This window comes from Protopterus annectens, chromosome 4.part0 (assembly GCF_019279795.1).
Source record: "Protopterus annectens isolate FY-2018-M chromosome 4.part0, PAN1.0, whole genome shotgun sequence".
NCBI classification, from domain to species: Eukaryota; Metazoa; Chordata; order Ceratodontiformes; family Protopteridae; genus Protopterus; species Protopterus annectens.
The window spans coordinates 786,423,155-786,450,225 of NC_056733.1; the positions used below are offsets into that span (position 1 = coordinate 786,423,155).

The 27,071-nt window shown below is 37.2% G+C and overlaps 1 long non-coding RNA gene across 1 annotated transcript in view; it reads right to left on the reverse strand.

Moving 5' to 3' along the window:
• LOC122800147 overlaps window positions 1-27,071 on the reverse strand; it is a 256,152-nt gene that overhangs the window by 204,699 nt on the left and 24,382 nt on the right. The window contains exon 2 of the long non-coding RNA XR_006364538.1: window positions 19,028-19,118. This is a non-coding gene — a long non-coding RNA (uncharacterized LOC122800147). The remainder of the gene's footprint in view (window positions 1-19,027; window positions 19,119-27,071) is intronic.

The following is a 27,071-nucleotide window of genomic DNA, read 5'->3' on the forward strand; positions in this document are numbered from 1 at the left end:
CATCAGGCAACATCTCAAGGAAAGTTGGCAGTGCCATAATTGCTCCCCAGGCTAGTGAAAGCGGATAACACATACATACAAAATCTAGAGCACTTGATAATAGTTTTCAATCTTACTCACAAACACTGGCTAATCTACAATGTATGTACTGTACCTGTGTACTATGTATGTATTCTACCTATGTTCCAAATTTCAGCTGTACACCACAAATCTATTAATTACCTTTATTTTTAAAATTAATATTTTTTGTTTGTTCTCTCCACTGTAACTGTTTATGTGCCACATACCACTGTAAAAACATGTCTCCTGTAATTTGTGTGTATACTGATCATGTCTAAATAACTAAATGTGTCTGTAATTTTTCTTTGTGGAGCTTTTCTCCCCGGGCCTCTGCTGAAAAAGGGCCTTTTCGGCAAAGTCAGACACCCCCGGTTAACAAATGTAAAATAAAAAAAATAAATAAAATTGTCTATTGACTGGCTAAGCCCACTGGACACAAATGTCACTTTCTGGAGGTGACCCAAAAGCATTCTCTGGTTAAGTGATTGACTTGCATATAATAGCTAAATTGAGGTGGAAGGAATCCAACCCTGTACCCTGGATCTTCAGCACCCCCTCATCTCAAATGGTTTGCCTTTGTTACATCCTAGTAGTACCCTACCCATCTGGTTTTGTGTTCTCAGTCGGTTTTACATAAGGAACCCATTGTCAGATTTCAAAGAAACAGGCAATCTCACTACCACCCTTGCAGATTCACCACATGATTTCACCATGCCTGGATCCCCAAAATAAGAAATATTTATGTTTTGTAAGAAATTGTTTATGCATATTTCCTAGATATTCAGGTACTCACTCTGATGTATTGTTTCCCTTGACTATATTATTCTGCATTTGTTTTATCCCAGGCAAAACTAGTCACTGTTGCTGTTATTTATTTGTGCAGCATTATGATACCTCTTAACCTCTTAATCTGTACAAAGCCTGATATAATGGGGTTGAACAAAGGCCCAAAAATAAGGACAGATTTTACATATTGCTTTTCTAAATTTAGAAAGTTGCTAGAATAACAGGATTTGTGTTAGCATGGATTTTCTGAAGGATGCGAAATCTGAAACTCAAATGTTTCGCATCACAAATAAATAACAACAGCAGTGACTAGTTTTGCCGGGGATAAAACAAATGCAGAATCTAAGGGGACGGTGAAAGCCAACACATTCTGGCTAGGCTTATAAATGCCTTTGGGCAGATAGCCTAAAACTACCTATGAACCTATTATTTAGTGACTTCTATCCTCAGATTATCTCAGTAATTTTCCAGGAAAACACATATTTGTAGAGGAAAAGACAAAAAATATGAGGCAAAAACCTAGACATTCTGTGAAAATCTGGACAGTTGAGATGTATGATGTATTGTTGACAGGATTTCTTTAATATTTTTTTTTACTTGGCTTCTTTAATTTTGGTGAAAGGATTTTTTTTTTTGTGATCAGGTTTGCTTACTTTTGGTAGATATGTTTATTTAGTGCCTGTGACTGGGTTTGTTTAATTTTATTGACTGCTTTTGTTTAATTTCTGTGACTGTGTTGATTAAATCGAGCAAAGCACTTTTTCAGAAAGATACTTCTCCACATGCATGGCATAAACTTTAGCACCCAGTGAATAATGTTAGAAATCTGTATGATACAAGTTTCAAAAACAAGTCACAGTGCAACTGACATTTCATAGTGTTTGCAATTCATATGAGGATCATTCAGCTGCCAACATACATCTCAACTGTCCAGATTTTCACAGAATGTCCACATTTTTGCCTCATATGTACGGTCTGTTCCTCATAAAATTTGTGGTTTTCTGGATTTTCGTGGCATATAAGTGAGGACTGAAGTAATTATATAATGACATACCTTTGATTTTTAGACTTCATATCCTTTAGAAAATGTGTGGTAACACAAGAACTTGTATTCTATCAACTTTCTAAGTTCATAAGAGCAATATTTAAAATGTGTCTCTAATTCTGGGGCTTTGTCCCCCTATTATTTTTGGCTTTGTCCAGAAATTTTGTGGCGAGAGGTTGAGAGCTATGGCTGGCAACAAGTTAAATAGTCATCTATGATATGATTCATAGATTTTGAGCAAGAAATATGGTATGTATATATATATATATATTTATATATATATATATATATATATATATATATATATATATATATATATATATATATATATATATATATATATATATATATATATATACAATATTTTATATTACACAGGTTGAGAGAGCTTATCTGATAAAAATAATGGAACAAATGTGGGGAGGAAGCCGAAAGAGTTTTATGAGTGGCAGATGTATGAAATATATTTGCAAGCAGTAGTTAATACTAAAGAACAGTAGTTGGACTTTGTTTGTTTCACTTTAGCTGTGAAAAACATAGGTGGCACAAATTCTACAAGAGAATAAATCACAAACCCTAAAATGTTTAAAAGATATATTTAATAATCACAAATATATTCATATAAACATTACTGAGCAAAATAAGGCACAACATAGATGAGAAACTATTTATACAATTGGAGCAAAGGGTTAGGTGATGGGGTGAATAAGAAATCCAAGACAGTAGAGCAGGGAAGTTTGTACGGGAGAAAAGGGTCAGGACGAGTTACGAGAATGATACTGAGAAGAAGATAGTTGCCCGGCAGATCGTTGTCGAGATAAATGTGAAATGAGAGAAGAGGAAGGTAGTGTGGTGGGAAGTGTATATGAGTATACAACCAAATCTGACTGACTCTAGCCAAATTAGCTACAATTGTACATTTTCCAGCAGATGGACGTAGAGTTACCCCAAATTCCCAACTGGGTATAAGCCTCAGCAGAAGAGTCTGAAATGCTTTGACCATAAACAAAATGAATAACGGCTCACTCCCCTTCATCTGGTGTCTTAAATCCAGCTTTCACCCTGCTCTAGGATCTTTAAAATAAAATGTTAAGACTCTACCAATGAGTCTTAATGGACATTATAACACTGTGCTTGGCTAATGAAGTACATTGTTTACTGAAGTATATTGGATGTTATGAGTATTATAATAAAACATAACATGGTAAATATTTAGCATTAGCAGTATGGCAAAGCATGTAACATGCCTCTCTTTAGTTTTGTATTCTGATATTGGCCTGGGTTGTCATATACTTGAAAAGGTTATTTGGACATCTCATATACTTCATTAGCAAATAAAGCAAGTAAAATAAATTAAAGTAGAATGATCCCTGATTGGTTCAGACTGTCTTTCCAGCATTATATTATGTCTACTACAAAACTGGTAGAAATTAAAGATATAATATGTTGACAATCTATCTTAAATGTACCAATGTGATATACATGACATTAGATTAGGGTCACCTTAAGGGCATAACCTGGTAGCCTTACTAGAGCATTTAATTTTCCTCACCCCCATCCCTGGTTGTTCTCAAAGGTTACCTTATGACTCATCTGTAATTTTTTTTGTCCATTTTCTGATAATCTGTTTTACATACCCTAAAGCACAGCTACAATCTTTTTTTTTCTTTCAGTGTACCAGTATCAAGTGGGGCAAATCTTATCTGCTTTGACAGAAAGAATCCCTTTAGTCTGTCCACAGCCAAATTTTCTGGTTATCGACTAGATGAAATAACCCCCAGACAGTGGACTAAGTTAATGGAATACACTCACCTGAAATGTTCAGTGACAAGTGACAAATGGTTGCGGTCTGTTATTTATGCATCTCAATTGTGCCTGTATCGATTGGCTTCCAGAATGCTGTTAATATGGGCATACCCTAAAAATGTCAGTGACACCCAAATACCAAAACTTGAGTCAAAACAGTTAACAGCAGAGCTAACAAGGGGTGCATAACTATACCTTTCAACTTATTTGCTGAAGAGTTCTGGATAAGCCAGAAATAATGGTGGGACAAAGGCCTAAAACCATGGACAGTTTTTAGATGTTACTTTCATTCACTTAAAAAGTTAACAGAATTACAAGTTTTATATTAACTGGCATTTTTTGAATAATAAAAGAAGTATGAAACTCTAAAATCTGGTAATATTGACTGACTGTAGTCTTGATCAATAATTTGGCAAGGGACAGGGCAAAATATGAGGCAAAACTGGGGACATTTTGCAAAGTCTGGGTCAGTTGAGTGGTATGTGAATAAGGCAGACAATAATAGCAACTCTGAAGATGAAGGCATATTGACATACTGACACACCTTAAAAAAGTAAATGGAGATAGTCATGCTATAGGTCAATAAATCATCTACACTGCACCAAGTTGGAGAAGAATGCTTCTCTAGGGTGGTCTAATGGGTTGGGAGGAGATATAATGGTTAAGGTGTTTACCTTAAACTCACAAGGCACAGGATTTGATTCTCACTTTTGAAAGAGAAAATTCATTAGGCATAAAATGGCCCACAAGGCCAGCAGGCCTAATACTTACCTGTGAACCTATGAACTTTCCCCTGCATGGTGTGGTACAATTCAGACCACAACAATATATGCAATTCAGCATGTCATTATCAGGCAAGTGAACTTTTTATCTATTTATCTTTTGGTGACCTGGTTAGTCCCACTAGGCTGGCAGCCTCTTTTAAGGGGAGACCATAAGTGGTATTTATACTACTAGGAGAAATTTGGCCAGGGTATCAGGGATCTTCACTTACTCTTTCCATACAGGGATGCAATTCTCTGTTCTACTTTCTGTCTTCCCGTCCAGGTGCAGAGGTGGCTTAGTGAAACAGGAAGTCCAAAATAGAGCATGGAGGAGGAAGGAGATGTTTTTCAGGTTTTGGATGTGAGTGGAGCTGTTAATCGAACAGGTGAAAAGCCAAACATGGCAGGTAATGAATCAGAAGTTAAACAGAGTGAAGAGAAAGGAGAGGGGAGAAAAGAAAGCAAAGGAGAGGTGCTTAAAAAGTAAAATGAAGGCATCAAAGTAGGTATTATGGATTCAGAGGAGTTATATCATCAACATTTTTTACAACAGATTCTGCAACCCCCGAGTGTGTTGTTACAACCCTCCAGTTGGGGGGTTTGCAGGATATTTATTTGAAAGAATTAAATGAGCAGAGTGGGCTGGAAAATGAAAAAGCAGTGCGTGGGGTGAAATAATGGATAGAATACAAGAAGTTCAAGAAATAAGGAAGGAAGAAAAAAAATTGTATGCACAAATGGTAAGAGAAGGTGAAAGATGAAACAGAAGTAAAAAGAAAGCATTGAGAAAGGATAAGTAGCAAAACAGAAAAGGAACTGGACAGGTATGAAACATGGGACAACAACATTTCACCACTGAGTATTGAACCTAGAGACATAAGACATTTATTTGTATTAAGAAAGATACTTTTTGTGATTCTATTTTTGAGGACGTGTAGTATATGGACAAATTCTTAGAACAATATGAAATAAGAAAAAATGAAAATTCTTGGAACTTGTATGTTGTACAAGCATTTAATAGAGAAGCAAAGAAAAGAATATTCATACAATTTCATACTGAGGTTGAAAGAGACGATTTAAACATTTAAAAATATATAAAAACTGTGTGTAGAGATGTTATAGACATTACAAAGCTATGTGACAATAGATGTTTATGGACTGGGGATGGGAATGTGGTGTTATATTGAAAATGCAAAATGATAAAATAATACATTTGCCTAATATAATTAATGTGAAGGGGAGTAAGGAATTGGTTAAATATTCGTGTCAACCAAAATATTTTTTCTTTGTGGTCAAAATGATCATTTAATTAGCAATTGTGACAAAAATAAATGTTTTATGCGTAGTAAAAGTGGTCATGAAGCAAAAAAGTGTGAGCAAAAATGTATAAAATGTGAGAAAGTAGGACATTCATGGATGGATTGTGAATAATGTTAAAGAGAATCATACACAAGAAACAAAAGTAGACTAAGAAAGATAAATTGTTTTAGGAAATAACACTGATGAGACACAAAAAGAAAATGCAAATGAGAAATATATAAGAATGGAAATAAAAGAATATGTGACGGAAAAAAAGAAAAATGAAGGAGAGATGGAAGAAGAATTAAGTAATTCAAGTGATGAAAAGGAAGACAAATGGATAAGAGTTAAAGTGAAATAAATCCTATTGGGAAGAGACTGGAGGATAGAAAGTGCAAATTTAAAAGTATAGGAATAGGAGGAAACAAAAAAGGATAAGTATAGAAACAATATCACCTTTTTCACAAAGTGAAAATCCTGTCCATAAATGTGAATAGTATAAAGAGTGCACAACAAAGTTTAAGAGTGCTGCAATGCTATAGATTGTTAGATATTTATTTATTTATTTATTTATTTATACTTGTTGACCGGGAGTGTCCGACTGGACGTAGGTCCATTTTCAGTGGAGGCCCGGGGAGAAAAGCTCCACAGTTAAAACAAACAGACAGTAGTTACATTGGATTACATAGCGATTAACAATTTACATAGCAATTACTTACAACATATTTACAGATGAAGAACATAGTACATCAGTAGACAACTAGAATCTATCTGTGAAGTACATAACAGACATTAACAAATGTTACAATAAGAAGTTCCTGCTGTATAATAAGTACTAGGCTTATGAGCATCTGAGCTTGCTATAATTAAGGTAGTTAGTGGAGTGGAAAGAAAGGTAGTGGTTGGATGGGGATGGTGATATTAGAGTGGGAGTTGCAAGGGCATAGCCAGCATGTTTTTAGGTGTGCTTTTAGTAAAGTTTTGAAGTGGGTGCATGATGGTATGGAGGTAATTGTGGGTGGCAGGGAGTTCCATAATTTGGCTATGGCACAAGAGAATAGTGTTTCACCAGCAGAGTTATTGGCTTTAGTGATCTGCAAGTGATTCTTGTTGCTGGATCTTAGTGGTCTGGTGGTGCGATAGGGTTGGAGTAGATTATGGAGGGATGGGACATTTAGTGGATAGTTTACTAGTTTGTGGGCAAGTGAGAGTTGATACCATTGAAGGAGGTGAGGGAGTTCAAGCCAGCCCAGTTCAGCAAGTGAGAGACAGTGGTGACTACGGTAGGATGCCCCTGTGGCGAATTTGGCGATTTTGTTGTAGCAGGTCTCTAGCTTGTTTAGATCACATTGCCTTAGGTTGGTATATATTGGAGAGGCATAAAGTAGGGTAGAGATAAGGTGGGAATATGCTATTGAAATCTTTGCTGCTTTGGTGAGAAGTTACTTATTTCTGTATAAGCCCCTAGTTTTTTGTGGACATTTTTATGGTCATGGATATGTGAATGTCAAATTTTAGTTTATTGTCTATTTCCACTCCTAGCAATTTGGTGTGTTCAGTTGGGTACATAGTGGTGTTGTCTTTTGCTGTGATGTTAAAGTGAGAGTTGTTTTGAGTATGTTTGGTGGGTTGGAAGATGAGCAGTTTAGTTTTGTTTGGGTTGAGTATTAATTGGGCATCGGATAACCAAGTTTCAACAGAGGAAAAGGCTTCCTGTGTGACTTTTTGCAGTTTGGGTAGGGACTGGGCTGAGCAGATGATGGTTGAGTCATCTGCGTATTGTATGAGTATTGTATGAGTGATATATGGATATCATAAGGTTAAGAAGGGACGTGATGATTAGTGATCAGCAATATAGTTTCATGCCGGGAAAGAGCACTACAGATGTGATGTTTGCTCTGAGAGTGTTGATGGAGAAGTACAGAGAAGGTCAGAAGGAGTTGCATTGTGTTTTTGTAAACTTAGAGAAAGCATACGACAGGGTGCCTAGGCAGGAGTTGTGGTATTGTATGAGGAAGTCAGGAGTGTCAGAGAAGTATGTAAGAGTGGTACAGTATATGTATGAGGGTAGTGTGACAGTGGTGTGGTCTGTGGTGGGAGTGACAGATGCGTTTAAGGTGGAGGTGGGGTTAAATCAAGGATCAGCTCTAAGCCCTTTTTTATTTGCAATGGTGATGGACAGGTTGACAGACGAGATCAGACAGGAGTGCCCATGGACTATGATGTTTGCAGATGACATTGTGATCTGTAGTGAGAGTAGGGAACAGGTGGAGGAGACCCTGGAGAGATGGAAATATGCTCTAGAGAGAAGAGGAATGAAGGTCAGCAGGACTAAGACAGAATATATGTGTGTGAATGAGAGGGAGGATAAAGTAATGGTGAGGATGCAAGGAGTAGAGTGGTGAAGGTGGATGAGTTTAAATACTTGGGATCAATAGTTCAGAGTAACGGTGAGTGTGGAAGAGAGGTGAAGAAGAGAGTACAGGCAGGATGGAGTGGGTGGAGAAGAGTGTCAGGAGTGATTTGTGACAGACGAGTACCAGTAAGGGTGAAAGGGAAGGTCTACAGAGGCTAGTGAGACCAGCTATGTTATATGGGTTGCAGGCAGTGGCATTGACAAAAAGACAGGAGTTTGAGCTGGATGTGGCAGAATTAAAGATGTTAAGATTTGCACTGGGTGTGACGAGCGTAGACAGGATTAGGAATAAGTATATTAGAGGGTCAGCCCAGGTTGGAAGGTTTGGAGACAAAGCCAGAGAGGCAAGATTATGTTTTTTTGGACATGTGCTGAGGAGGGATGCTGAGTATATTGGGAAAAAGATGCTAAGGATGAAGCTACCAGGTAACAGGAAAAGAGGAAGGCCTAAGATAAGGTTTATGGATGTGGTAAGAGAGGACATGCAGGTGGTTGGTGTGACAGAGCAAGATGCAGAGGGCAGGAAGAAATGGAAACAGATGATCCGCTGTGGTGACCCCTAATGGGAACAGCCGAAAGATGATAATGAATACATGTAAGAAAAACAACAGAGAAATAAAGAATACAAGTAAATGGGTTATAGGAAGACAAGGTTATATGGAACATAGGAGAAGAAAAATGTTCAGTGTTAGGAATCTTATGTAAGGAATGTATAGAAATTCTGTATTACATGTTAGTATTATTAGGAATAATATTACTATTAGGGATAAAATGGAATAACCAAATGTATAGGGTAATTACAGTTTATGCATACACGTTACAGAAACAGAGAGAGATTATGTTTAGGAAAATATTTGGTTATATTAGTGTTAATATGCAAGTTATAGCAGTGGGTGCTGTTAAGGCAGATGTTAAGACCATTTTGGATATGTTTAAAAGTGGTAAAATGCACTTATGGAAAAATAAACATTGGACATACAAAATGAGTAATTTGAAAACTGAAATTGATTATTTTATAGTATCAGACAGTCTAACAATATTACAACAAGGAGTTAAAATTATGCATTTTCAGACCATGTAGCAATCTCTCTAGAGATTCAAGAAAAAACAGACTGTATAAAATAGAGGTATAAAAAGAATCAATGAATCAGAGTTAAATGAGTATGTAAAGGAAATGATACATGATCTGTGAGTAGATCATGAGAAGATTTTAGAAAGATGGAACAAGCTGGTTGTTTAGTTTAAAAGAAAAATCTAGAAAAGTAATGCTGGAATGGGAAAGGACAAAACAAATACAAGATGGTTGTAAATATAAAGAAATCAATAACCAAGTCTTTTTAAAACATAATAGACAATAAAAAAGAGTTTCTAGTAAAACAAGAAATGTTATATGAAATGAACCAAGAGAAAATTAAAAAAAAATCGTATTCAAAGAAATATTTTTTACAAGGAAGAAGTAGAACTATACCTAAGTAAAATGGTTAAAGAAAAAACAAGGATAATAAGAGAGTTAAGGAATGATGAAGAAGTATAGTGAATATACAAAAATAAATAATACAGACAATAAAAATACATATTTTGAAAACTTTTTTCTTTATGTGAGACTATAAGAAATTATAAATGGAACTTAAAAAACTAACTGAAGATGGTAATAAGAGAATGGAAGAAAAGATTGCAATGACAGAATTAAAAAAATGTGTTGAAAACAGTAAATGTAGAAGCAGCTACAGGTTTAGATGGACTTGAATATCTAATGTATAAAGATATGCAAGAATGGCAAAAAAGATAGTTTTTTAGACGTGCTGAATGAATGATTTGAAAAAGGGGTGAATGATAAAAAAATATGTATGGGTGCAATGAAATTTATATGGAAAAGGGAAAAAGAACATATATAAAAGAACAAAGTTGATTATAAGATTTTTATGAAAATAGTAGAAAAAAGAATAGTAAGTAAGGCTAATAAGTTACTGAATTAAACAATTTTTGGAATAAGAGAAAAAGGAAGTCAAAAAATGTTAATGTTCATAAGAGAATTGGTAGATGATATAATAAATAGGGGGAGCAGAATTGAAAATATTAGTAGGAGATGTAAGTAAAGCATTTGATAAGATACAGCATGACGTATTATGGGAAACTTTGAAAGAAAATAATATAATTAATAAAATAATCAACATTTTGAAATCAGTATATAATAAAAATAAAGTGAATTTAATGGTTAATGGCTGGTTGAGTGAGACTATAGAAATAAAAGGTGCTATTAAACAAGGATGTCCAGCAAGTAGCATTCTATTTGCATTAATCATGAATGCAGCTGTTACCAAGAAAAATTTAGTACTGGTGGAATCTAAATATTGTGCACCAGAGTGAATTCAGATTCCAGTAATATTCTCTTAGTTGGATGATCTAGTATTAGTTGTGAAAAATAAAAACTGGATGAGTACAGCTATTAAGACACTTGACAAAGAACTAAGAGTGTTAGGTTTGACTATTAATGAGGAAAAGGGTAAAGGACTGGGATTTTCAGGAAAAATAAGAGGTATTCAGTTTAATAAAGAAGAAATAGGAATTTTTGGAGTTAGGTTTGGTGACGAGAAACAGAGAGTGACACAATGGAAGGACACAATACTCAAAATTAGGGATATTTATATATTTTGGAGAATAGTCAAACTTACATATAGGGAAAAAATGGAGGGTCCAAATTGAGAGATGAAAGTCAGCAAGCAAAGGAGGGTAATAATGCTAAAATTGAATTCATCCTCAAGTCTTGGTGAGTACCTTCATGAGGTAGACCCTGTTTTCTACAAAATCTCACCAAGGTGACACTAATATATATATATATATATATATATATATATATATATATATATATATACTGTATTTATATAGCATTTATCATGGACAGAAGTGGGTCAAAAATTAAAAAAGATATCTGGGTGCATAAGACCCAGGATAAAAAAGTGCCCGATCCTGGTAGACACACTGGTGCCACAACTGGAAAAAATGACAGTGTAAAATCCTCAAAATACAGAAACATTTTTACAATGGGATCAGGACAGGCCCAGGAGGAAGATGCCCCACCCCCTGTTGTAGAAGGAAGTAGCAGTCCACAAAAATTGCAAAAACTGATAGGCCAAAGAAGAGCTATAAAGAAGATAAAGTGGATTATTGAGGATAAGAAAGAAATTATGTATTGTTACTATTATGCAAAAAGCCCAGAATTTCCAAACATAAGATATACATAAAGATTAACACAGAAATTAGAGGAAAGAAAAATACTTCCCCAAGAAAAACTGTCAAAAGCGTCAAATAAAAATTTGTGGTCATTAATACAACAGATTTTTGAAAAACAGTATATAGACCAAGAAACTTTGATCTGTTTGGAAAAAGAAGCAGCTGACGAAGTGTGAAAATATAAACAACAAAGCCTAGATATTAGTGTAGATAGTATATACTAAGAAGTATAAAAAAGAAATATGGACATGGGAATGAAAGAGAGATTTCATATGGTGGAATATTTATGCAAAGGCGAAAGCCAAATTAATCAACATAAAGAAGGCAGCCCCAAAGATATCCAAAGAGAAATACAGGTAAAGGCATCCAGACATGGAAAATTCCACAATAAAAGATAATATCACAAAGAGGGAGTAAAGTAGAAGTAAAAAAAATAGAAGTTGAAGTTATGAAATGTCTGTGAAGTGAAGGATTTGATGTAGAAGGTCTAACACAGGTTACATCACAGCATGATGGAACGAGTACCCAAAGTAAGGAGAAACAGGAAGATCAGGAGATGTCTAAAGAAGAAATATAGACATGGGAAAGAAAAAGAGAGTTAATATGGTGCAGTATCTATGCAAAAGCGAGAAAGCAAAACTAATCAATACAAAATGAGCATCACCAAAGGTATTTGAAGAGAAATACAGGCAAAGGAATACAGACATGGAAAATTTTACAATACAAAAAAATAAGAAGACAAAGAGGAAAAGCAGAAAAGGAGATCAGTAATGGAGGAGTTAAAGAAATAAAAACTGAGGTTATGGAGTACATGAGAAGTAAAGGATTCAGTGTAGAAAATCTAATTCAGAAAACACCAAAAAAGGATAGAGCAATGTAACTCCAAATTAAGGGGAAAACAGAGGAATGGGAAGCAATTGGTCAGGTGCCATATGAAGATATTTTGGAGCCTTCCACAGGAAATGAGTATAAACATTCACTTGAAGCTGGACAGTAAGGGAAGGAACAGGAATCTGTGGAAACTCTGACACAGTTAATGTTGAGGAGTGATAGGCCAGTGAGTTCTCATATGAAAGAGCAATGGATGGCACAGGATGAAACTGAAGAGAATGTGTCACAGAAAGATGCAACAGAACTTTCTATAGAATGCCCGCAGGAAATGGAAAAAAAATATGCCCTCAGTTTAGAAGAAAACGAGCTAAGAGAAGAGTTGCTTGACTTAATAGAGATAGATAGGCATATTAAGATCAATGAAAGAAATAGACTGCAGAAGGTCAATAAAATCCCAAAAGTCAGAAGTTTGATAAAACAAATGAACACAATAATTAGGACTGTACATAGAGATCCATGTAATATAACAGAAGTAAGCAGGATATATTACTGTGCAGCTAAATTAATAACAGATACAGTTCTACCACATGAACACAGGGTAGTAAGGGAAAGGAAGGGGAGAAATCGAATATCATCATGGAAGTATTGAATAGAGAAAATTATTAAGCAATTAAGACAAGAAGTGTCACTGTTAGAAGAGTATAGAAGAGGAAACAGATCAACAAAAATAGTTAGAAAGTTAGACGTGATAAAAGCAATGTGCAGTATTTGAACAGATTAGGATCTATCTTGCACTATTGCAAATAACAGACTAAAAATCTCAACACAGGTGGAAAAACATAGAAGATATAAAAGAAAAGTACAAAATAAGAAATAGAATGGAAAACTACGAAATAAGCAATTTATTGATGACCCAAAAAAGTTTTATAGTGAATTGGGAAACAAGGTAAAAGGAGTTAAAAGACCACCAAAAAAAGAAGAAATAGATACATTTTGGAGCAGTATCTATGAAGATCCTGTGGAACATGACAAAGATGCTAAATGAATAGAAGACGTAAAAGAAAGAATAAGAAGTTTATAGGTACAGGATATGAAATGGGATGACGTAACACCCAGAGAGATTGAAGCAAAGTTAAGAAAAGCCTCAGATTAGAAAACCCCTGGCCCAGATGCAGTACATAATTTCTAGTTAAAAGTATTAACATCTTTGCATGAAGATTTAGCCAAGAGTAAGAACTATTTATATGCATACCCCGAACAGACACCAACCTGGGTAACAACAGGAAAAATAATGCTCCTACTTAAGAGTGCACGTGCAAGCTACCCTAAAACTTATAGACCAATAACTTGCCTTCTGAAGATGTATAAACTATACACTGCAATTGATCCTGACAGAGTATATAGTCATTTAGAAGAAAACTCAATTAGGGCAATAAAAGAAAGTGATATGGAACAAAATATCATTTACTGTTAAAGTCATAGTGGAGAACTGTAAAAAGGGGAAGAGTTTAAGTATGGCATGGATTGACTACAAAAAAGCATTTGACAGTACCCCACATTCATGGACAAAAGAGTGCTTAAAAATGTATAAGATACATCCTACACTAACCAACTACATTATAGTGACAATGAAACAGTGGCAGACCACTTTGCAGTTAAGCCATGATAAAGGATAAATTATTATTCCAGTCCTCAGAACTCTGAGGTAGCAAAGACATAAGACAGTCTAGCAGTATAGGTCACCTTTTTTGAAAGACAAGTTAGGGTATCAGAACTGAGTATATTTACCTTTGAGAAAGGTACTTACTGAGGCTCTACATTTATGATGATCAGGTGTATGTGTAAGGGTAGATGTGAGAGAGTCTCAGGATTTAGGTTTCAGTACAGAGCAGTAATCATTAATATACATATTATTTTGGGGTCTTCAAAGGCTCAGACCACTGTTCTTCTGTCATCTAAAGGACATGGACATGTACAGGGAATAGCCTGAGGGAAGCACAGAAGGTGTTCATTTTCTGTAATTAAAACAACAGTATGCACCATACTAGGGCAGATAACAGCCAACACAGATTCAGGACCCTATTAGCACTAGTTCTCAGCGATTATCTCAGTGAAGCACAAATGTAATGAACTTCGTGCTTCTGTGAACAATGGTTTGTAGTCACTTGCAGCTGTAGGATCAGATATGGATACAAAAAGTGGTTACAGAGTACAGCAGAGGCAGAAGTATTCCTTTCTGCAGTGTTGTACTACCAGCAGCTGAAATGATGGCTGTAAACTTCCATGAATGCAACTGCAGTTTATTAATATCCAGGAAAGGTATTAAACATGTTTATAAGGGGTAAGCATGGATGTGATATTAATCTTCGATATTAAAAACTAGTAACAGTTGCTGTACAATGATCAGAATGACTTGTAATGTCCCATCAAGCCTGGACCTACTTAAGATGCCTACTTTTGTCAAAAAAATCGCCTTGCTTTTATTCTGTGTTAGAGTAAGTATCATACCTCTCAACCTCTTAGGACAAGAAATCTTGAAAAAATGGGGGGACAAAGGCCCAAAAACAGGGACATATTTTAAATATTGCTCTTATAAACTTAAAAAGTTGCTAGAGTAACAGGGTTTGTGTTAATATACATTGGGACCATGCTTTACATCTTCCTTTTTTTCTTGTATTGCATACAATTAAGGATGGAGGTTTATATGTACTTTATGCATGGAGTACACTGCCTGCAGATTTAGATAAGGCTGCGTATATAGCCTTACCCCATAATACATTCTACAGTGTACCACACCTGCTCCACAGTGCACAATCTCAATGAATAAACACCAAAGGTTCTATGACTAAGACTATATATGCAGCCTTATCCAACTCTACAAGCAATGTAATCCATGCATGAAGTACATATACACCTCCAGCCTGAATTGTACACAATACAAGAAAAAAAGGAACATGCAAAGGATGGCCCCAATGGGGTAACGCGAGAGTCCAGATTCCCATAAACCAATGGTAATGCACTGTACACTGAGAAATGCACTGACACCTCACATGCTAATATGTTACTCATTAGAAAGAGCTTGGCAACACATTAGCACTGTGAAAAATAATCCGTGTTGTACACTAGGAAAAACCAGTGGAGTTTCCTGTGGTGCAGGCAAACCTTCGCCCTCGTGACCAAACCACACCAACCGTGGGTAAATCCAGCATTACCCACACCCAGGCATGGGTTAATGCTATAATAATGACAGCTTGCTAGCGCTGGATCATAGAATAGGCCTAACAGTACAGAAAGACAGGTCAGATAAGTATCATGTACTTTGCTATGTAGATGCACATAACTGGTTAGTAGCTTTACTAAGAAGCTACATGTGGCTACTCCATATAGCTGTGTATAGGATACATTATACTTTACTAAACTGCATTTTCTCTCGTGCACTGTTTAGTTTTGCTACATTAGCACTGCTCCATATCCCTAACACTGAAGCACTAGTTTACAGTGAGGCACTTTGCACTCCAGTATGACATACAAGAAAAAGGGATGTCCTTTTTTATGACATGCTGGATTATCCCAATCTGTGTTCATGAAGGGGGAGAACACAGCTTCAAACCACAGTAGGTTGCATCTGTGCACTATTTATACATACACCAGAGCCATTCACAGAAATTTCAGTGATTTCTTACTATTGAATCTAAACATTTTAATATTCAAAGTAAACATTATTTTGGAATATTTTTGTTTGTTAATGAAAATGTAGATTCTAGAAACAGTACTGTTAATATGTTTTTTTCTGTTTTGTTAAAGAAATACTGTGAATGTGAACATGTTTAGGCTAGTTGTGCTAATAGTTTGGACTACTTTAATATTTATATTGCCTCTGGCTGAAAGTGAATGTAACTTTGAAAAGTTTATGGAGTTTACAGAAATGATAATTGCATTAACAGAAAGATTAATATAGTCTCTACTGAGAATTATTTTCATAAGTATCTTTTGCAAATGTAAACTTGTTGAGAAAAATGCTGCTCCCTGTTTAAAAGATTGTTACTACCAGGAAAAGCCTAGAAATAGTTTGCTTTTCTCCTGTAATAGTAAAAAAATGTCTATGGGCAATATGTTTCAAATGTTTATCAGCAGTACTATAGAAAATTATGATTATTTGGCTGTATGTAATAATTACTGATTTATGGGTACATTTTCCAACTGTAATAAGGCTATTTTGTATGACATTTATTTGAACACATGCAGGTATATGGTCTGCTCCAGAGAGGGTTATACTAAGGTTAGATATGCTGTCATGAGGGCTTGGATGAATAACAAAGTCTTTTGATAATGTCATTTTAACACTATGGGCGGCACAGTAGTGCAGTGTGGTTTTTCCCCACCGTAGTGCAATCTTGGAGTTGGTATATTTAATTTATTGGGGGTGTGGTGGACAGAGTCTCCCACATGGGGGGCACAGGGGGGTATAAAGTATGTTTACTACTTTGGTGTTGCTTTAGGTGGCGGGGATGTTTTTTACATGTGATTTGTAGGTTTTGAAGTTGTGATAAAAAGTTTCAATGTTATGAAATTCTATGTTATGAGTTTTAGACTTTCTGGGTTTTAAATGTTATGGTCTCAATGTTCTGAGTTTAGGGGATCCATGTGTATACACCTATGCATAAACAGACACACACACACACACACACACACACACACACACACACACACACACACACATACACACACACTGTATATCTACTCCTGGAATTAAATTCGTAAAGGCATGGTCACAAAAGGGAACTGGGAAGATTTACTGTAAAAGAGTTCAGGAAGTAGGCAACCTACATGGTAAACAATACAAATGTATATGCAACTGTTTTGTACCTAGCTGTGCATTTCTGCCTCAACTAAATGCGATTATATCCACTGCTAAGCAGTTCTCAAAACAGCAAGAGCCTGACAGTTAAAAGTCTGCACATTTTGTTAGCTGCTCTGACAAGGCAGTTTTTGAGATAAAAATGATCTGTGCATCTGATAAGCTATAGACAGATGCACACCAGAGGTAGATGTACTTGTTGTTGTGTCTTTCGGCTTTTCCTGGTTAGGGGTAGCCACAGTGGAACTCCGGTCCACTAATGATTGGTAGTTGATTTTTACATGCCGAGTTACCAGCCCTGACGCACAACCTTCAACGAAGGTACGTCCATTCACGCATGTCTCCACGCAGAAGACGCTTTAGCTGAGAATCGAATCGGACAGCGTCTGACTGTGAGGCGACAACGCTACCGCAGCACCACCACTGCGAGGTGTACAGATGTATTGACACTTAAAATTTCTTCATCACAGACAGCAGAATATAAGTGTGCTACTTTTTTTTTTTTTTAGATGGAAGTAAGTCACTTACACTGAGTTCAAGGATTTCTGTATCAGGGCAGACTAACACTGACAGCAACCCTTTTGATATCTGGCCACAAGTTTTAGATGTTGCCATCTTTGGAAAGATTTTTCAATACTACTTTTATTCTGCTACAAATCACTGACCCCCCCCCCTCAACCCCGCATACCTGATGTGGTGCAGTCTTGCAGTTAGAATACTGAAGTATGATAGGGTTGTGGGTCAGAAGGGAGTAACTGACAAATTAATATCATTTAATTTAATTCAGATGTAATTCAATAGAAAAATACTTATTAAGCAAGAAGACACATCAAGTCAAACTAGGAGGTACCTGTTTATCTCAACATGGCTTAACAGTGGTGTCCCAAAGAACTGGGACCAGTTATTACTAGATCATTCTCATACATGAAAGTGAGAAATGGGCTAAGACTAAACTAATTTGCTGATGACTGCAAACTGGGTAATATAATCACTTCAGTAAACGTGATGAAGTTCTCTTAGATGATCTATAACAAACAAACTCTTGGTGCAGCAGCGGTGAGCTCAGCTTTAATGTCAGGAAGTGCAGTATCGTGACAACTGCCAGAAAGGCCATATATTATCATAATAAAACAAATAGTTAAATCAAACAAAATAACAACATAATTAAATAGTTAGGGACAATAGTAGACAACATTTTAAATGTTAACCACTATGTATATACCAAAGTCAGGAAAGCACATTCTGCTGCCCATTGCATTCTAAAATGGGAGAACTACAACCTTATTCACTAAGAAGTTGTGGCAGGGAAAATCAGGGAGTCCTAAGGGGAAGGCTGGCTCCTTTTCCAGAGGACAACAACCTCCAGGACAGCAATTAGGACATGCAGGTGGTTGGTGTGACAGAGCAATATGCAGAAGACAGGAAGAAATGGAAACAGATGATCCACTGTGGCGACCCCTAACGGGAACAGCCGAAAGAGAGAAGAAGATGCATGCAACATTTAACTAGGAATGACAATAACTTGGATATCATACTCCCCACCCACTGACTCCTGAATTTAATATAGATTATAACATCATCATATTTTCCTAAGAGGAAATCATTCATATATGTAAATCAGCCTAATGAGATTTAACCAATGGAAGCTATACAGCAATAAAAGAAAACAGATCGAGATGCCATGCAACAAACCTGTTCAGGATGCTGCCAATGAATTCTTTGATATTGCTAACTCCAGCATTCACTCATACATGCCAATATGACATAACTATGCAGGTAAGTTCAACAAAATTTCACTTTGGTGGAATCACGCAATTAATAAGATGTACAGTAGAGAAAATAGATATTACTTGCAATCGCAAAATTATTAAGCTATGTAACATAAAGAGATGCTGCTTAGCTTGGAAAAGTACAAGCACATAAACAAATACCTTTTTATCCATTCTTGCAGCTGTAGCTTTAAACTCATGCTGGTCTCAAGAGAATAAATCAATAATGATTTCTTTAATTACTTCAGAAAATCTGAAGGGAAAAAAATGAGAATATAGCATGTTATCAATTATATCATAAAGTGATACTCCACCAAACTACAGGAAATGACAAACATGCTTATAGAAATATTTTATGCAAACTTCACAATAAGTTGAGAGATATATCAGGGTACTAAAAAGGCCACGGAGAAATCCCTTAAAAATGGACATGATATGTGCAGAAGTAAAATAAAAAAAAATCAAGTTCAATAGGACAAGACAATGTCACTTGGTGGCTACTTACAATGAAGCAAGAAAACTTAATAAAACCACCAACAGTCATGTTAAACAACGTTAGCCTAATGAGAAGTCCTTGACCTATGGTAACATGCTGCATTTGTACAGGTTGACAAAGTGGAGCACATCAGTGTCAAACAACTTCAGAGCCATCAGCCTGACCAGAATTCAGTGCAAAACAATGGTGAGAGTAATAATGGTGTTCAATCAAAAACGGCACAGGGGATCAACTTTAGTTACCTCTAGAATGATATGGGTTTGTAAGGGAAAACCCACACTTTTTTATTTTATTGCATTCTTTGAAGGGGCAACCAGAGCCAGAATGTGGTCAGATAAGGCCCTAGGCAGGGCAATGGATCAGGATGCCCCCTAACAGCAGTCCCCCCCCCCCAGCAGTACCCCTCCGCCCGCCAGTCTAGTGTCCCATTACCTGGCTATTTCTCCCCATTTACCATAAACACTGTTCAAACCTGTCAGTGTGCATAATATTTTCTTTTTCACTTCTACAATGATTAAGAGATATTTAAAACTTTTATTTCAAATTTTGTAGCACAAACACCGATAGCCTTTTCCTAAACAAAACAATGCAGTCTCACAATGATAACAGACTTAGCATGAACAGTAAGCTTCTCTGCCCTTGAGACTCACATTCAAAAATGCATCTGGCCAGAGGTGGATTATGTTAGGCCCCTTTCACACATTTTAAGTACCACGCATACATGCATGTGTTCTTTGAAGCACCATCCCGATTGTTGTTGTTTGTCTTTTGGCTTTTCCTGGTAAGAGGTCGCCACAGCAGAACTCCGGTCCACTAATGATTGGCAGTAGATTTTTACGAAATGCCAAGGTGCCAGCTCGACGCCCAACCTTCAACGAAGGCACGCCCATCCCAATTGTATTAATTTATATTCCATGTATAATACAGAACCAATTGAAACCACAGGAAGACAAAGTACTGAATAGCAGAACCAGTAACCATGACTCTAGCACTCAAAAAGGCAGCCGATATGGCTCCATAAATGAAAACTTTAATAAGTTAAAAAACTTTACATGTAAAAGTTTTTTTCGCTTATTAAAGTTTTTATTTATGGAGCCATATCTTCTGCCTTTTTTGAGTGCTGGAGTCATGGTTATAATATATAACCATTTGTTAGAGTATGGTTTAAATTTGTAGCATTGAACAATGAAACAAAACATATGAACCAATAATGACAATGTGAGCGGAGCTCCTCAATGACCCTATTCAAGTGCAACCTTCACAACTGCATGGGTGACCATAAATTCATCCCAGGGGTGGCACCTATGTCCCTCATGGACAGGGGCAGTTGGTGCTGATCACAGAATCACTCTGATAACAATGACCATCTAAATATGGTCAATAAGGGTACTTGGTTTTTACACAGCCAGGCTTGTAAAGGCCCTAGGGCCATTAGGCTAGTTACCTGTTATGAACCTATGAACAAAACTATCCATTTCAGAAAATTTCAACCACAAAGGCCACTCAAACTTTTGTTATTACAATCCACCAATATCAGTCAATATACACAATCTCTGCAGAAGTAAAAGTCATCTGAATAATTCCACATTAAAGAGATCTAATTAATGAAGATGTTGCTGCTGGTAAACAACTTTACATTTCAGCATTTCATGTACAAATACAGTGCCTGCTGTCCTTGAAGAATAAAAAATTGGCAAACTGGTAATATTGCCATATATAATGACTGTCAGACCAACAACAGGTTCATAGTTACTAGGTAGCTATCAAAGGAAGGTATAGTCAGGAGTGAAGCATCTCCATCCCCCCTTAAAGGGTACTGTAATATCAGGAATCCATGTACATGGTGTGGGAGTAGAACCAACAGCCTTCTGTACCAAAGCCAAATATGCTACCTGTTGTGCTACTAATACTGCTTTTAAATGTTATTGCACAAACATTGATGATGGCCATTTGCTAACCAAAATAGTAACAAATTGAAAAGAGAGTTACCACGAGCAACAGTAAACTTCTTTTCTCTTGAAACTCAACATTCCTTGAAAATACACTGAACAGTCCTTGAAAATACAATGAAACTCAACATTCTTTGAAAATGTATCCCCTGATGACTGTTGGAGTAAAGGATTCAGGCTCTAGTCTCCTGTAATCAAGGTATAGAGTTTGAGTCTGAATAAGTAAACCAATCTGCTATCTCTAACTGGGGCAAGTCCCACTTCCAAAGTTCCAGTGTTTAATAATGCATACAGAGTGTGTCTTTAAAGAAAAACTGTAAGTTTGCACACATCGATGCTAGCGATGCACTCAGAGTGCGTCCTTAAAGAAGAAATGAAACACAATCAAGCTGCTTTCTTAAAGAAGAACTGTTTTTTATTTGAATTACATGTTGTGTCGGCCCCCTGGCCAGTGGGCCCACCAAAGCCAGCAGGACCTAGACAACTGCATAGGGTTCCTAGTGCTGGATCCAGCTCTGGAGACAACAGCACACCTTGTTTTAGGACTGATAGTGCATACTGCTTATTGCAGTCTTGATAAATATTTGGATAGTATCCCATTTAGAGGAATAATGGACAAATTGAGAGCACCTAGGAGGAAACTCCCAGATATGCTCAGAATTAGTTCAAAATGATGTGAAAATTACTGAACCTACACACATTGCCAACATACTGGCTGACAGGTTCAGTGCAAAAAAGGAGAGATATCTATTCCAGAGGATTGTAGCCCCCCAAACATCTCCAACGCCCAGGTGAGAACTGCCCTCACTAAGGCAAAAAACACAGCATCCATGGGACCGGATGGTGTCCCCGGCTGTGTGCTTCATGAACTCAATGAGGAATTAAACCCACAGTTAGGACAGCTGTTTAATCTTAGCCTCACCTCAGGATACGTACCCAAGGAGTGGCGCGGCGACTGTGGTCCCACTTCATAAGGGCGGTGCCTCCACAGACCCTGGAAATTACCGCCCCATTAGCTTGACAAGCCTTATCTGCAAAGCCATGGAGAGGATCATAATGGAACTCATAAATAAAGACATAGGGAACTTGCAGACTTTGGATCCAACTCAGTTTGGCTTTGTCAAAGGCAGATCCTGCCTCTTAAACTTGGTTGACTTTTTCGAGACAGTCACCAAGGCCATTGATGAGGAAAGGCAGTCCATACAGCCTACCTCGACCTGGCAAAGGCCTTGACACAATACCCCACTCAGGTATCATCGAAAAACTCATCAGCTTGAATGTAAACCCATACATCACAAGATGGGTTGCAAACTGGCTAAGTGACAGAACCCACAGGGTCAGAGTTGCTGGAGCCATGTCAGACTCAAAGCCTGTCACAAGTGGTGTCCCACAGGGCTCAGTCCTGGGTCCACTCTTGTTCAGCATCTACTTTTCTGAAGTACAAGCAAACACAGGAGGGTTATGGCTGACAAAGTTTGCAGATGACTGCAAACTGGGCCATAGTCGAAAACACATCTGACACAGATATCCTCCAGAAGGGCCTCACAGAAATGGATAACTGGTGCCAGAGCCATGGCCTGAAGTTAAACGCCAAAAAATGCATAGTCATACCCTTTGGGAAAAACAAGGCTACCCCTAGCTACCATATAGGTGGCAATCCACTGAGCACAGAAAAAGTCATCAGAGATCTGGGGACCCAGGTTGACAGTAGCCTTCGTTTGACACTCATGTTGCTAAAGTAGTTAGGAAAACCTTCTATATCACCCACCTGATCATGAAGGGATTCACATCTAGATCAAGGGAGGTCATCGTCCCCTGTACTCATCACTTATTAGACCTATGATTGAGTACAATGCCCGCTCGAATGTATCTGACCAGACACCTGCTGCAGCTTGAAAGGCCCCAAAAGTTCCTCACCAAAAGGATAAAGGGTCTCAAAAATATGTCTTATGCTGCCCGACTGAAAGAACTCCAGCTCTATTCAGTCTCATACCGCTTGCTCAGAGGTGACCTGTGCCTGACATATAAGGCCATGTCAAACCCAGATTTGATGAATATGCTTCACCTCAAAAATCTAGATCCCTCAGAACCACAAGGGCGGAGACTTAAACCTTGACACGGTTATAAATAGAACGTGCTGGAGGGACAGATTCATCACCCAGAGACTCCCTATGCTGTGGAACAAAATCCCGGTACATGTGAGGCAGAGCACCTCTCTGGTCTTGTTCAAGAGGAATCTTGACCAATGGATGGGAGATTGCAGATATACCCCAGGGATTACTTCAGCGTCACTGCTTGACAGAGGCACAGCAAAATGATAGGCATAGTTTTTATTCAAACTAAAGGGGTGGCGAAAGCCACATAACTATGGGCTAGGCTTATAAATGCCCTTGGGCAGATAGCCTAGTATGAACCTATGAACCTATGAACCTATTAAATGTTAATCCATCATAATTCCACAGGTGAGAAAAAAAAGATTAAGCAAAGGATGCAACAGGCCAGGGTAAACAGTTGCCTAACTTTCACCACAGGGGTTAACTGTAATGTCTCAAAAGGCTCTCTATTGTGTCTACTTGTTTTAGGAATATTCTTCTAAGATATAAAAAGTGGGTAATGGCCATGGATAACCAAATATATTGAAGGCTGCAAACTATGAAACATAATTAGCTGACTAAAAGATGTTAAAGCTCTCTAAGATAGTTTCTAATAATATACACTTGGTGCATTTATGGTCATCTCACCTTTAATGTCAGTGCAAGCAGCATCACGAAATTTGGCAAAAAGGGCATTATTTATGACTATGAAAAGAAGGATCAAATAATAAAAAACAAATCCACCTTTAAAGACGTCATTATTTATGACTATGAAAAGAAAGATCAAATCATAATAATTCCATCTTTAAAGAAGTGGGAACAGTATAAACAACAATATAAAGTCTTCCCAACCAAACCAAAGTCAGAAAAGCATATTCTGTAGCCCATCTCATTTTAAAGTGACTCAAGGCAGATTATTTGTCCACTTTCTACCTCATTGATCAGACCGACTATTACTGAATAGAACTGAAGTAAAAAAAAAAACAAGCAAAGTGGGAATATTCGTCCTACATGGGGAAATGACTGCTTACTCTAACTGCAATAAAAACTTGTTAGCCTGTTAAATAAATAAATAACCAACTCAATAAACCCAGCATTGCAAGATTTATCAAGAAGAATACCAGACATTTCACAAAATAAACTCAATAAACTCAATAAACCCAGCATTGCAAGATTTATCAAGAAGAATACCAGACATTTCACAAAATACATAAACCTACTTATTTTGCCCTGAACCTGTAGACACAGTAGAAGAGATTTTATTGGCATTTCATCACAGTTTAGCTGCCAGGTTCCCAAAAATAAGACTTTATACATCCCTATAGTATCCAGGGTATAAAACATGCTCTAGGAAGTCCCCTAGCAATCATCTTTTTCTACAAAGATTAGGTTTTTCTCCAGGTGACCCCTTTAAAATTCTGCCCAGTCTGATTTGTGCAATAAAACGTGGCTATTATCTTTAAAACATACACCATTAACATACCATGTTATAAAAGTCAACAAATGAACTTTTTTATTCACTGTCATCACTTGTCATCTGTTAGACCATCATATAACACTCTGCCATGCATGCATTATGCATGCATTATGTCATATGACAATGACTTTATCATAAACAGATTACACTGTCATGTGACCATGCCTCTAACATATGTACATTACATGTCATGTGACAGTAACTACATCTTACACGCATTACACTGTCATATGATAATGACTCTATCATGCATGTATTACATGTCCTGCGACAATGACTATATCATGCACACACTACACTGTCATATGATAATGCCTCTATCATGCACGTATTACGTCATGCGACAATGACTATATCATTTACACACTACACCATCATATAATGACTCTATTATGCATGTATTACATGTCATGCGACAATGACTATATCATGCACACACTACACTGTCATATGATAATGATTCTATCATGCATGTATTACATGCCATTTGACAATGACTCTAGCATACATGTATTGCCTCTTACTTCAGGGCACCTTAAACAAGGCTCAGCCCACTATTTGAAACATACTAACTGACCTTTCCCATTATTTGTAATATTAAACTTGAAATTAGGTTCCTCAAGTACTAAATCTGATTAAATTTTTTAACCAGCCTTTATTACATACTTTCATCCTATGGAATCACAGAATTTAGAAGATATGGCATACTGCAATTTAACAGAACAACTTTCAAGGCCCACTCCTCCTTGATACGACACTTAGATTAAAAAAGCAAAATCAACTACAAGATCAACTGATTGATGTCTGCTTCAGCATCATCTATGGCAAAGGCACTATTAAATCTTTAACTATTGAAAAACCCAAATCCATCCATGCACAACCAGTTTTCCCAATTTGTGCACATAGGGTCAGTGCTTCACTTTAATAGTGACTATCATCTAGAGTCAAGGTTTACACTGTCGGGTGACTAGCCTTTTCATGGTAGTTCATCCACACCATACACATATGGCCAAATTAGAGTGTCCAATCCACCTTCAGCATATCTTTGTAATGTGGTAGGAAACCAGAGCACCCAGTGGGAACCCACAAGAACACAGGGAGGACATACAGACTCCACACAGAAGACACCCCGCCTGCAAGTCGAATTGGGGAACCTCTAGCTCTGAGGTGAGGTAGCGATCTTTTTCCCCACTGTAGTGCAATCTCAGAGTTGGTATATCTCATTCATGGGGGGTGGGGGTGTGAAAAAAACCCACTGTGGTGCAAGCTTGGAGTTGGTATATTTAATTTACAGGGGGTGTGGGGGTGCAGGGAGGCTTACCCCCTTGCAGAAACATAGTACAAAGTGTGTTTACTACTTTGGTGTTGTCTTAGGTGGAGGGAATGTTATTTACATGTGATTTGTAGGTTTTGAAGTTGTGATGCAAAGTTTCAATGTGATGAAATTCGATGTTATGAGTTTTAGATGTTATGGGTTTTAGATTTTATGGTCTCAAGTTTTTGAGCTTTGATGTTCTGAACTTTAGATGTTTTGAAAGGGATCCATACACACACATCTAGCCATCAATCATCCATCCAGAATCCCTTTTTACCATTTTTGCAAATGGGGTTGGGGGTCACCTCAACAGTGACAATCATCTAGAGCCAATATTCATACAACTGGGTATCTCTCTATTTATCTATTGGTACATGGCATTTCAACTAATACTCATTCAGTGATAAATTCATAAAGGTTTGTGCAAAGTGTATATGATGTGCATGCCTCATGGTAACCACTTGCAATTAGATAGCCCTGTCATGGTGCTTTTGCACAAAAATATGCAGCACTGCAGTGGGCTTTCCCTGTGGCTACATGTACTACATGCTAATGAGGGACTCTGGGGAGAGGAATATGGTAATTAGCCATGTGCTGTCCTCTGGAACTGCCTGCAGTAAATCAACTATCTCGTGGAATTGCTTGGCTGTGTAGATTAGTATTGTTGCTCCTGGCCCCTCACCCATCACGGTAGTGAACATGGGCAAAAAGCCATGGTCATCCATCACAGAAAAGGTGAGTGCTGGTGAGTTTATTGGCAAGATAGTGTTAGGAAGTGTGTGCACGAGTGTATATGAGGGGCTGTATGTGTGAGTGTGTATCTGCCCTGGAGGTAGAAGTGCAGCGTTAATGAGAGGGTAGTATCAGTAGGGGTGT